This window comes from Polypterus senegalus, chromosome 7 (genome assembly GCF_016835505.1).
Source record: "Polypterus senegalus isolate Bchr_013 chromosome 7, ASM1683550v1, whole genome shotgun sequence".
NCBI lineage: Eukaryota > Metazoa > Chordata > Cladistia > Polypteriformes > Polypteridae > Polypterus > Polypterus senegalus.
This window is the reverse complement of record NC_053160.1, coordinates 127,717,903-127,732,199: the sequence shown is the minus strand read 5'-3', so window position 1 is coordinate 127,732,199 and position 14,297 is coordinate 127,717,903.

Sequence of the window (14,297 nt, the reverse complement as noted above, 5' to 3'; positions counted from 1 at the left end):
CCAGCATTCATTTCTGTATTACTGAGTTTGTGAATTGAAAGGATTCTATATAAACTAAACTGTCAGGAAAAAGCATAACATTAAATTTCTTTTATGTTATAACATTTAAAAATATATATTATAATAATAATATTTCACCATAAACTCATTTAAATGGACTCCTTGATGAAAAGGTTTAGGATTTCTCCAGCCTAAGCTGACACCCCAAGCATTAGTTCTTAAATTAAAACAAAAATATATGAAATTGTGAATCATGGTTTGGTCCATGAATATGTAGAGTTTGCAAGACGTCCACGTGTATGCATATTTTTTGTCCCTGTAATCTTGTTCTCTTGTTCATCTCAAAGACACCATTAGTAAGTATGGGAGTGTGTGTTAGTGTGTCCTGTGATGGACTAGTGTCCTGATCATGTCATATTAGGAGGCTGTGTTTTCCCACAAACTAAAAACTGAATTAAGGATAGATCTCAAGCCAACCAAAATAAGCATAGATCAATTATAATTGATTCGCCAACAAACATTTTGGTGCCTCAAATGTTAGACTTGTTGTCTGGGTATATTTGACCCGCTGATTCCAAAAATGCCCCCAGTTGTCTCCTATCAGCTTTAGTTCTTGAGAAACAGAACATATGCTATATGTTACTCTTCACTTCTACTCGCACATATAAAATCAGGATATTTTAATGTAGTGTTTAAATTAACATCTTTTAAGCATGAAGGAAACATATTAAATATTGAAAGTAAAGTATACTACAAGAAAATCTACTTATTTCACACCCAAAGCACAGATTTATGATACAAGCTTTCTAGTCATTCGACTCACAAGAAGTTCCTTTTCAGGAGTTCCGAGAGTGGGATATGCCAGGACAAACCCACATAAGACTCCAACAATAGTCTGTCATCATGTGTGCATCCCATCTTCCTTGGTATCTGGCTTCCATTGTTTTTATGTTTTGATTAAATCTTTCATCTTGCTCTTCGCTTAAGTCACCAAGGCTCTCTGTAAAGCGATCTAAGTGACTGTGCAGATAATGGACTTTAGCACTCATGTTACAGCCAAGCCTCTTGAAATAAGCATATCCTCTACTAATTGTGTGTAGTTTTCTGCCTTCTTGTTGCCAAGAAAGTTTTTCAAAATAAAAACAAATGGAGTCCAGGTATATGATTCAATTTCATTCATTGATGTTATGAAATGTGGGTCCTTTATAAGTTGTCTAATATGTGGACCATCGAAAATTCCTGCCTTCATTTTTTCCATGGTAAGTCCAGGTAACTTATGCACTATGTATTCAATGCACAATCCGTCTTTATTCAAAGCCTTTATAAATTGTTTCATCAGGTCTAGTTTACGTATATGTAGTGGTGGCAGTACGATTCTATCTCATGCTGCCAAAGGTTCATTGATTACATTTTGTCCACTAACCACCATATATTCCCTTAGAGGCCAATCTTTTCTTGCCCAATGTTGATGTTTGACTCTACCATCCCAAAGGCATAACAACCAATGATACATTGTGTAGCCACTTTGTTGACCAAGAAGAAAATTAATCATCTTCAAGTCTACACAAATCACCCATTGATGTTCTTGGTAATTTATCTTTTCCAAGACTAAAGAGATGGCCTTTTACTCTTCTTTTATCCTAGTGGAGTGATCAATTGGAATAGAACCATATTTGTTGCTGTTATTTAAAAGAACACATTTCAAACTATTGAAACTATTCTGAAATACCAATTTTCTTCAGAAGGTTTCCAAGGTCACTGCAGAATACTAAGTTCTTATCTTCGGTAAAGAAACTAGAGCTGATGCGGTCTATCCAATGCAATTTTCTGAATCAGCACTCCAAATAACCCCAGGAACAGGCCTAAAAACCAAGACAGCAAGAATTTTTTTTTGGGCTGTGTTATCATTTCTGTGTTGTTTTTTCTTACCTTTACAGTCCTTTTAATTGTCGTACTCATATTCCAACAGAACTAAGGCACAATATAGGGGAAGGTGCTCTGCTGGATAGCTTGTAAGAATTCCTGTGTTTATATTTTTTTCATACTTTTGTTTCTCACCTTTAATGGTTGTATTATAATGAATTCACACATATTTATGTGTCCACTTATGTATGTAATGTGCTTCACTCACAGTACCAATGCAAAAACATATGATTAACATCACAAAACCATCACAAAACTTAAATTAATCTCTACACAACAGTTCAGATCATAGAATCTTCAGTGCACTGTAAACACTTTAATCTACAATTACAAGTCAAGTCAAGTCAAGTTGGGGAGCATGCATTGATACAGTGCATTGGCGCACCTACTACACAGCGAAAAAACTCGGGATCCCGGTTTGCAACACCCCAGGCAGACACGTGGTCCAGTCCCACCCTCCGGAAATGACCCTCTATCTGCTGCAGCCAGGTGTTACGTGAGCGACCCCTTGGCCTGATCCAGCCACTTGGGTCCCCAAATGAGGATCTTACGAGCCGGATCACCCTCGGGGAAACACGCCACATGGTCGTAGTGCAGTAACTGACGCTCCCTCACAATAGAGGTAATCTGCCTCATTCGGGACTCCATGAGCAACCGCACATTTGACACAAACTCAAACCAATGATACCCAAGGAATTTCCGGAGAGACACAGTACCAAAGGAGTCCAGTCTTCGTCTCAGGACATAGTGCCCATGTCTCACAACCACATAGCAAGACAGGAAGCACCAGGACTCTTAAGACCTGGACCTTCATCCTTTTGTATAGATATCGGGAGTGCCACACACCCCTTTCCAGTGACCTCTTGCCCCCCATGCTCTTCTAATTCATCTACTGACTTCATAGGAAGAGTCACCAGAGACATGAATGTCACTGCCAAGGTAAGTAAACCTCTCAACAAGGTCAATACTCTCTCCGCAAACAGACACACTGCTGATGGCTGTGCGCAAGAGGTCATTAAAGGCCTGGATCTTGGTTTTTATCCAGGACACTCGCAAGCCCAGACACTCAGACTCCTCACTCAGTCTCTCGAGCACCATGATCAGAGCCTCCATTGACACCGTGAAGATCACAGCATTGTCAGCAAAGTCGAGATCCGTGAATCTTTCTTCACCAACAGATGCCCCATATCCACTGGACCCCACGACCTTGCCCAACACCCAATCCAAACAAGCATTGAACAGAGTAGGAGAAAGAACACACCCCTGACGAATCCCAGAATCAACTGGGAAAAACACAGAGGCCCTGCCTCCACTCTGCACAGCACTCATAGTACCAGTGTACAGGCCAGCCACCAGCAACCACGAAGGGATCCCACGAACCCTCAGGATGTCCCACAGGGCTGCTCGATCAACTGAGTCGAAAACTTTGCGAAAATCGACAAAGGCTGCAAAGAAACCCTGCCGATAATCACGTTTGCACTCCATGAGATCCCTCAGTGCCAGGATACGGTCGATGGTAGACTTTTTAGGCGTAAAACCAGACTGTTTGGTCGCTGCTAGGTGAGCAAGTGATCACGGATCCTATTGAAGACGACCCTAGCAGGGACGTTACCTGGCACCGAGAGCAGTGTTATCCCCCCTGTAGTTGCTGCAGTCCAGGCGATCACCCTTCCCTTTCCAGATAGGGACGACAAGTCCCATTTTCCAGTCAGTTGGGATAATGGCAGTCTCCCAACTGGAAGCAAAGATTGCTTACAATGCCAGGAAGACAGCCTTACCACCAGCCTGGAGAAGTTCACCCCGGATACCACAGATCCCTGCAGTCTTTCCCCCCCCTCAGCTGGTTCACCACCTATGCAATCTCAGAGAGACTGGGTGGTTCACTGCTAATTGGAGGATCAGCCTAAAGAACCGTGGACCCAGAGATATCCAACCTCCTAGCCGGAGGATCAGCTTTGAACAACTGCTCAAAGTAGCCAGCCCAGCAGGTCAACAACTGCAGTGTCATCAGTAAGGACCTCTTCATCAGCTGCCCTGACTGTTACTCTCTGAGGAACAGATTAAGATGTGCATAATGCTTACTAAGCCCCATACACTCACCCCGCAGATGGCGCCTCAACCCGCTTCTATTAGCTGACAAGAATTGTACGGAATTTATATCCAAACAAATCAAATTCTTTCTAGAGACAAATACATCTCCCGAGATCTCTGCAGGAATACTCTGGGAAACTCTTAAGGCCTTCTTAAGAGGACAGATTATCTCATATCTTTCCCACAGAAATAAATCCAAAGCGAAGAAAGTAGCAGAGATAAAAAGCAAAATTACTAAAATAGATGAAGAACATGCCAGACTACCAAGCGAGACTCTACATAGGAGGAGGCAGGCTCTACATTCAGAATTAAACCTCTTGACAACTAAAGAAACTGAACAACTAATTTACAAATCCAGACATCATTACTATGAACATGGAGAGAAAGCTAATAAGCTTTTAGCTCAACAAATTCACAAGCAGGAAGTGCAACACAATCTCGGTAATCACTAACACAACGGAGATAAAATCATCGAACACAAAAATATAATGCACACTTTCAGAGACTACTATAAATCCCTATATACTACTGAGTTTAAAGAAGACAATATACAATCTAATGCATTTCTGGATACATTACAGATACCACAAATTGACGCTTTTAGTGTGGAAGAACTTGATAAACCTCTAGCGTTATCAGAATTACTAGATGCTATAAAGTCACTCCAAGGTGGAAAAGCAGCAGGCCCTGATGGCTACCCTGCAGAGTTTTACAAGAAATTCTCTGCTCAGCTAGCTCCCTCCTATTAGCAACATTTACAGAAGCCAGAGATAACCAATTTCTTCCACAAACCTTTCGCCAAGCACTAATCACTGTCTTTCCAAAACAAAATAAGGACTTATTACAATGTGCATCATACAGACCAATTTCACTTCTGAATAACGACGTTAAAATACTCTCTAAAATCATAGCCAGAAGGATGGAGAAAGTGCTCCCTCGGTAATATCACAAGACCAAACTGGATTTATTAGGGGCCGACACTTATCTTCAAATCTTCGACGCCTGTTTAATGTAATATACTCACCAACTAAATCAAACACCCCAGAAATATTATTATCATTGGATGCAGAAAAAGCATTCGACATGATTGAATGGAAATACCTTTTACTACATTGAGAAGTTTGGGTTTGGCCCGAACATTTGTGCATGGATTAAATTACTGTATACTAACCCAGAAGCTTCAGTTTGCATCAATAACATTTGCTCAGACTACTTTAAACTAGAACGTGGCACTAGACAAGGATGCCCTTGTCACCGCTGCTGTTTGCATTGCCATTGAACCACTGGCAATACATTGTCGAAATACTGATCAGATAAAGGGGATTAGCAGAGAAGGACTGGAACAGAAAATCTCATTATATGCAGATGATATGGTACTGTATATTTCGGACCCAGAAAATTCTGTGCCTGCAGTCTTAGCATCACTGATCTCTGGTCTCAGAATTAATCTGAATAAAAGTGTACTCTTTCCAGTGAATTCTCAAGCATATAATATTAGATTAGATACCCTACCTTTTATCATTGCAGAACAGTTTAAATACCTAGGGGTAAAAATCACAAGTAAACATAAAGCTCTATGTCAACAAAATTTCGCCATCTGCATGGAAAAAATTAAACAAGACTTGCATAGATGGTCAACTCTTCATCTCACACTAGCTGGAAGAATTAACACTGTTAAGATGAATATTCTTCCTAAGCTCCTTTTTTATTTCAAAACATCCCAATATACATTAATAAATCATTCTTTAAGCAATTAGATTCAACAATAACCTCATTTATTTGGAATTCAAAACATCCACACATCAAAAGAGCGACCCTACAAAGACAAAAGGCAGAAGGCGGCATGGCTCTACCTAACTTCCAGTTTTATTACTGGGCAGCAAATATACAGGCGATAAGAACCTGGACACAAATAGAAGAACATACACAGGTTAGGACCGCAAAAGAAGTAAAATCCTGCAGTATTTCTTTGTATTCCTTGCTCTGTGCTCCAATAAACACACGTTATCGGCAATACACTAATAACCCAATTGTGCTCCACTCACTTAGAATCTGGAACCAATGTAGAAAGCATTTTAAGACGGAGAAGCTTCTATCTGTGGCACCCCTGCAAGAGAACCACCTCTTTCAACCTTCACAAACATATGCAGTTTTAATATCTGGAAAAAATTTGGAATTAACTTGCTTAGAGATCTTTATATAGACGTCTTTGCATCCTATGAACAATTACATTCCAAATTTAACATTCCAGCTACACATTTCTTTCACTATCTTCAAATCAGGAACTTTGTTAAACAGAACATTCTCAGATGTTTTATATTCATTTTCAGTACCATCTTGACAAAAGGAAACCTCTTTAAAGTGATTTTCTAAGTAAACCTGGGCCCAGCCAGAATCAGAGAAATGGTTGACAGAGAGAGAAGAATGTCCGGGATAAGGAAAGGAGTACTTATGGGTGGCACAAAGCACCTGGGAAGGAAATATAAAGCTTAACACTAGCTTCCCTGCCAAAATTTTGTTGCCCCGAAGACCCTAGTTTTCCTGACATAAGCAAAGAAATTTGTGTCCTTATCAACTCAGCAATTGCCCCGGCGATAGGCACTTTTGTTTTGCAAGTGTGTCAATTAGCGATACTGTACACAGCCTGCAGTCATCACCCTCCCTCATTGAGCCAGCCAAAGCCATTACCAGCTAAAACTTTGACTCTGAGCTCACGTCTCTGTGGAAGATTTTATCTAGCACTGAGATGTATATAGATAATGACATATCGTGATTTGAAATACATATATTTCATATGTGTTCCATATATACAACGATCTGTGTAAATGTAGGATAACATAAGATATGTGAGGCAAGAAATGCTGAACACATAGCTAAAACATTTTTTTATCACATGTTGACGTGAAGTGTAGAATGTATGAGGACAGAAGTCCAAATATTAAAAAAACACTTTCACAAAAGGTATAACAAAACAAATGTGCTTTTATTAAAAAATAAAATAAAATTGAAGAAAAAGAAATGGTTCAAATGACATGTTGTTGAAAATGTGTAAAAATGGAGTCCAAATATCAGTTGGTTCAAAATAAAGATGTTTGCATGCATGTGTATGATTGTGCATTTCATTTTCATTCAGTTATATCAACTGGTGGAAATGCTGCTGTCTCACAGATCCACACAGGTGGTGCAGAAGTAGAGCTGCTCCTTTGCAGTAAAGTGGTACTGGGTTTGAATCCTGGGTCTTCCCTGTGTAAAGCACATTCAGTTATGAGCTGTTATTATTATTATACAATAAAAACATCCATTTGATTTGAGTCTGTAACAGCCTCTTTAAATTTATGATACTTGTAAAATTTAGAGGTGAAGGGATTAAAGCAGACATAAAAACGTGGGTGAATCATTTTTCTTGATATTTTTTTGAGCAAACAGTTACCACTTGAAACACATCAAATTTGTTTCTCGCTCTCCCTAATGCATGCACACACACATAATCCCAGCTGGCTGAATTGGGTAAAGATCAGTGCAGGCTGCAGGCCGCAAATTGACACATTTGCAAAACAATGTAACATACAGTATAATAGTCTCATTTCACTATATTTGTGGTCCTTACTATACTTTTCAATATTTCTTAAGTCCTGTATACATGACATCTATCAAGTCTTACTGTGTACATGGTAGTCAACCAACTTCTTGTACCAACACCCAGAACCTTCTTGTTCATTGTTGTCCACTAGACCTATATCTGGTTTCCTGATATGCTTGAACAAAGGTCTGACATTTATTAACCCTTTTATACTACTTCTAAGATATAGATGTTATATTTCAGTGTGGAAAGCATACCAAAACAGTTTATGTGCAATAACTATATCACCCCTAAATGGCTATGTGACCCCTAAGTCTCAGTTTTCTTCCACAAGGCACAGCTAGGCTATGCAAAGCCACTCCCTGTGCTAAGATGAATTTGTCTTAAAATAACACACATTCAGTCTGGAGTAACCTCTATAAAATGTTTTTTATATTTTGTACTGATGGTATCAAGTAGAAAATGTGCTCTAAAATAATGTTTTTTTTCTCCGTTACAAAAACATGTAAGTCACAGAATTTTGGCTCTAGCCCTGTGAGAAACATAATACGTTTTTATAATTTCATTGAGATACACTTTTCGTTGATTTTGTGTTTAATGCAAACACACTTTAACCTAGAAGCCCAAGTTAATTGTTATCCTGGAACAAATGATCTAAATTGTTTTTGTTCTTTATTTCGACTTATACAATTTCTCGGAATACAATTAGGAATTTGTTAGTTTTCGCATACCCTTGGGGTCAGAGCGCAGGGTCAGCCATTGCACAGCACCCCTGGAGCAATTGAAGGTTAAAGGCCTTGCTCAAGGGCCCAGCAAAGTAGGATCTCTTTTGGCAGTGATGGGGATTTGAACTGGCAACCTTCAGGATACCAGGGCAGATCCTTGAAGTTAAATCAAATGATACAGTATGATATCTCTGAGACCAGTGTACACATTTTCAGAAAACCGATACATGTACACTAAGGGTGGATCGATGAATTGATGGATGGAGAGAGGAGTTATTTATTAAAAACATTTGCACTGATTGTCAAATTATAACAAAAAGCAAGGAGGTGGCCTTGCTTGGAAGGGAATGATGTATAAGCCAACAGTGAGTGAAATTTGGCAAACCTTTTAATGACGAGTGCTTACATTATGATGTGTTTGTCTGTCTGCTCCAATTCCATCTGGATTTTATTTGCATAATAACTTGGTAAGTTGTCATAATAACAAAATCCTCAGGGACCTATATGAATGACTTCGCTTGAAGACACTTTGTGAAATGTGATTATCATTGACTAATTCATTTTCCACTGCTTTGACACTTAAACCTTAGCCTCTGGATCCTCATCACAGGTTCTGAAACATTACAAGTACTGAAAATCTTTAGAGTGCCTCCTAAGACCACAGATTTTTTTCATTGCAGAGCCATTTTTCATGCCTATCAGAATTAAATAAAGCTGAGTAGTCTAGATATCTAACACACATTTCCTTCTTACAGTAATAGATCCATACAAATTTCACTAACCTAAAATTGAAACCAAATGCACAATAATTTGTCAAGGACACCTTTAAATAAGTGTAAAAAGAGGACTTAAAAAATGGTCCTGATGTAATTTTTGGCTTTAATAGTGTATGTGGAATTCTCTTTCCTAGCTTATCTCTTTTATCATGTAAACCTGAGATTTCTATTTTTTCTGTTTTCATGTATGTCTTATATGCATTTATTGTATGCCATACAGTTATTAAAGTATATACAAAATAAATAAAATGAACTATCAATCAATCATATACTGGGAAGTGTACCGTACTTCCAATTTGTAATATTACTGAAAATTACCTTAATTGTTTTTTTGTTTTAGTTCTTTTTTTAGTTGATGCTCTTGTGGACATACAGCAATTTAAAATGTGCTTGAGGAAGCAAATCAGACAGGTGAATTCTGAGAGAAATTGAGAATTCAGTATGCAGTCTGAAGGTGGCAGGAGAGTGCATTTTCACTGCGTGACCCTGGCAATTTATAAGAACCTGCGACTATGACTTGGAATTAGAGTAGGTTCAATGTTGTCAAACGACTATGCATGGCACCACAGTATTGTATGAAGTTATAGGAATACCAAAAGTTTCAAATTAACTTCCATGTTGCTTCTTTCTAATGGACACATTTATGTAATAAAATGTTTTTTACAGTTTTTTTTCAACTGCTAAAACACAAAAAACAATATTTCTAAACATAATTCTTCGAACCTTTACTTCAGTTACCTAAGTGTTAACTCTTTTTGCAGAACCTTAAGAAAACTTTCGCTTACAGACAGATTTGCAGATCTCCTAAACACTGTTTGCAATACTCTAAGCACATGTGTCAACAGAAAGAACACTTGTCCAAATGATGTTGTGCAGAAAGAACTTGCCATTGAAAATGCACAACACCTGCAGCTGCCCACAAATACAAACACTACACATCTGTCAGAGTTTAAGCACAACTGAGCTTTACTGTTAACACACTGATCTAAAGCTACAATTAACCACTGAGAATATAGCAATGTAATTTACAAACCACACATAAAGTGATGCAGGTGAGCCGTCTGTTTGGTAAAATGTAATCTAACAATCCTCAAAGGAATAAAAGAAGAGAAAGAGATAGAGGAAGAGGTGGTGAGAGGAGAGGTGGAGGTAAAGGGGTCCAAAGTCAAAAAAGCAAGACATCAAATCTCAGATTAGATTAGAGCAACAGTTATTGGCAATGTTCTAGTGTATGGTATGATTATGAGAGAAGCTATGCAACAAGTCTAGCCAAATTGGAATCACTTCTCAGTGGCAAAAATAATTTGAACTTTCAGAGAAAAAATAGGTTATTCACATTAGTATACTGTATACTTTTGTTTTGTTGGCTTACGATGTGTGATTGCACTGTTTTTGGAGTAGGAAAAAGAAGTGTATACTATTTGTACAGAATTACAAGGAACACAGTCAGTAGTGGTCGACTTTATATATTTACTCAAGACCAGTAGAATGGTAGATATGGTCCGTGCCAAGAACTCTCTTAGGTTAAATGACATACAAAGGCAGATAATAGAAGACAACACCACATTCCAAGGTCAACAGAAAGGGAGCCTGAACATAATCCATTCTATTCTCGAGTCCAATGGAATGAATATGAAACTGATTAATTGCATTCATATCCAGTGACAGGGTAAAAGTCCTACATTTTTAGAGATATTGTAATGGAACAAGATTATCATCAGCAGGATCAACCAGAGCATAACTATGTTATAATTTTGGACAATGTCAGTTTTCATTGCAGTGTTTCAGTCTGTCAGTAGTTCACCTACAATCCAAATTTCACAAATGCCTCCTCCCCCTTTACTCCTCATTTCTCAACCCTATAGAAGAATATTTTCTCAGGAAGGTGCTAGAAAGTTTTTGACTGACCTCCCTATGAATGGGAGCCTGTTCTCCATACTATAGAGATGGCATATGATGATATAGCTGCAGCGTCCTGTCATGGGTGGATGTGTTACAGCAGGAGCTATTTCCCAAGCTGTCCCGCCAGGAAGGACATAGCATGTGATTTTGTTGAAGTCCTTTATTTGTAGTAAATGTATAACATTTACTGTTTTTTTTTTCAAACTTGTAAAACACATTTTCTGTAACTGCATCACCTTTCTTTTCATAACCTTAAACAAAAATCTAAAATCTTGTAGTCATTGGTTTTAAGTGTGCTCTGAGATCTGTGATGGTTATTCTATATTTCATTAAAAATAGACATTTGCTGATATTGTATTAAAAATAGGTTTTTGCTGAATCCACAGAACCATCTGACAGGGTGAAACTGCCAGGGAGATGGACAAAAACATTCAAAAGACACACAGGTGGGCTATTTAAAAATGCTAATGAGCCCTGGTCAATATATATTGCCAGGGTCACGGTCTGCAGAAGACATAAGTGATTAGAGCAGAGTCAAAAAGATGCTAATGTTGGTCTAAGAACACAGCTCAGGTGACAGTTACCCATAACTGGCAAAGTTCATAAAAAATGTGAGTATATACAGTAAAATGGAAAAACCATCCAGAAGTTAGAAGTTGTTTAACACCACCTTGTACCCAGCGTTCCCCAATGAAGAACTAGATGATGACTGCATTGTTCCGTTGGTTTCTCTTCAGCTGGGAAATGTATGTAGAAATCATTATACTGGTCAAATATAATGAAGTAACGGAATTTTCAGAAAAATTAGAGTATTTTACAATTGCAAAAGCACAATTTTGACAACAAGGCTCATTGTTGCAAATCATTTAGCACAATTCACAAAACACCTCACCCAAAGAGCAAAACACCTCAAATATCCTGCAGAATGAAACACTGCAACCAAAACTACATATAGAATGATCATAATCAAACTACTGCACTAAATGGCACACATGTCAGTCATATCACCAGATTTTTGTCTAACCAGCTACACACTGTTGGGCAAAATGAAAAGCACTCTCATCTTTAGTATGCTCTGCCACAATACTAAAATAGTCCAAATTGTAGAAAATTAGTATTCACATGCACAGAAATATTTGCAGATACACACGCATGCATTTATTTTTTTATTTTTCACCAAACAAATCAGTGCAACATATGCACAGCAGATATATTTACATTGGAGCGAACAAAAATATGCTCAGAAAAAACAGTAAACTGAAAAAGAAAATGTGCAGAAGAGATATATAAAAAAAAAGAGGCAAGAAAAATAATTAGGCAGCATCTTGCCTCTCAGCTGGGTCTGGCCACAATGCCTCGTCAACATCACAGGCAATATCTTCCCTTGCCAGACATCGAGGGAAGAAGCGCCTTGAGTGCCTTATCCATCCCTGAATCGCACCCACATCAATTTCATCACATGTCTCTTCCATAGCCTGCACAAGAGGCATGTGCACATAGGGCTGCTGGTCGTATGCCTTCCACCGCCATGCCGAAAAGAACTCTTCTATGGGGTTCAGAAATGCTGAGAATGGTGGGAGGTATTGCACGAGAAACAGTGGGTGGTCAGCAAACCAATTTTGGACTGGGGCTGCATGATGAAAGCTCACGTTGTCCCATACTAAAACATACCGGGTTCTTGTATGGTCTGCATCATTCATACACTCTGGTGGAATGAGAATGTTATGGAGTCTGTCCAGAAATGTTAAAATATGGCCTGTGTTGTATGGTCCAAGTTTGGCATGACAGTGGAGGACACCATGCATATTGGAGATGGCAGTGCACATTGTGATGTTCCCACCACGTTGGCCAGGAACATCTATAATGGCTCTGTGGCCAATGACGTTTCTTCCCCTTCTTCTGATCTTTGCTAGGTTGAAACCAGCCTCATCTATGAAGATGAACTCATGTGGGATTGCATGAGCATCCATTTCCAGGACTCCCTGAAAGCAATGAACTAAAATCAGTCAATATGGTGTGATCCAGTACACTGGGAAACAATGTTGCGTGTAATGTGCTGCAGTCAATATTGTACTTACATCCACATATACTCGTCTGAGCTCTTTGTGTCTTTGAGAGTTTCTCTCAAAAGGCACCTTATACAATTGTTTCAGGCTGATTTGGTTTTGCTTGAGAATGTGAGCCAATGTGGACAGACTGACTCGTTGAATGTTGGTGAATATGGTGTTGTCTTGGATGATGTTGCTTTGAATTTCTCTTAATCTGATTTCATTATTCTCCAAGACCAAGTTTACAATGGCAGCTTCCTGTACCCCTGTGAACATTTCGCCCCTTCCTCCACCATGGTTGCGTCTCTCAGTCCTTTACAAAAACAAAAAACAAAAATATAGGGCTTGGACAATGCAGCCTAAAGATTCCCCCATAGTAGAGTAAAATGGACAGGAAACTTGTACAGTTAGTGTATGACATTAGCCATTCATGAAGTACACAGGTGTCGCCCAACTGATACACTATAACATGGGGTGTACTACACAGTGTGAAAGACATTTTGGTTGCATACCTGTACTCCAGTCTAAATGTCCGGATGTCAGAGGCGACAATAAAACGGCTCAAGTTGGGCTGCACTCTACGTCCAGCCTCTTGCATTGTCAGCCCATGGTTGATGACATGATCAACTAAGGTTGCTCTGATTTCATTTGACAGTTACTGTCTTCTTCGTCCATGACCAGCTCTACCCCTACCTCTCACTCTTCCTCCCCCTCTCATCCTCACCCTCCCTCTTCCTCTTCCTCTCTCTGCAATGTCTTTCATTGTTCTTGAAAAAAAGGTGCTCACCTGTGGTCTTTTTATAGTGCTTACTTCCTGATTGAAGTGGTAACAATTAACCATTGAGGTGTTTGGCCAGGTGGCACATATATTGGCCAATTAGCTCATGTTCTGTCCTTCTGAATGGCAGTGTGTTGTAATGGCAAACATGTGACTTTATGTCAGATTGTTGTGTCTTATGCAGAGAACCGTGTTCAGTGCATTTAGAAAGTGCCATTTTGAATTGCAAAATGTGTGTAAAGCAGGAAATGTGTCTAGAGTTTTAGAGACTTGAGAAGAGGTTTTGCTCTCTGTGTGTCAGTTTGAATAATTGTGCTATGCATGTCATATTTAGTGTGATAGCAATTGTGAAAAACTGTAATACATTTTGCTGGTTGGACAAATGTTCATACAACATCATGTTTAACGGATTTTGTTTTAACGACGTATAAATTTCAGTAAAAGACTTTTTTTTCAAACAAAAATCACCACTGA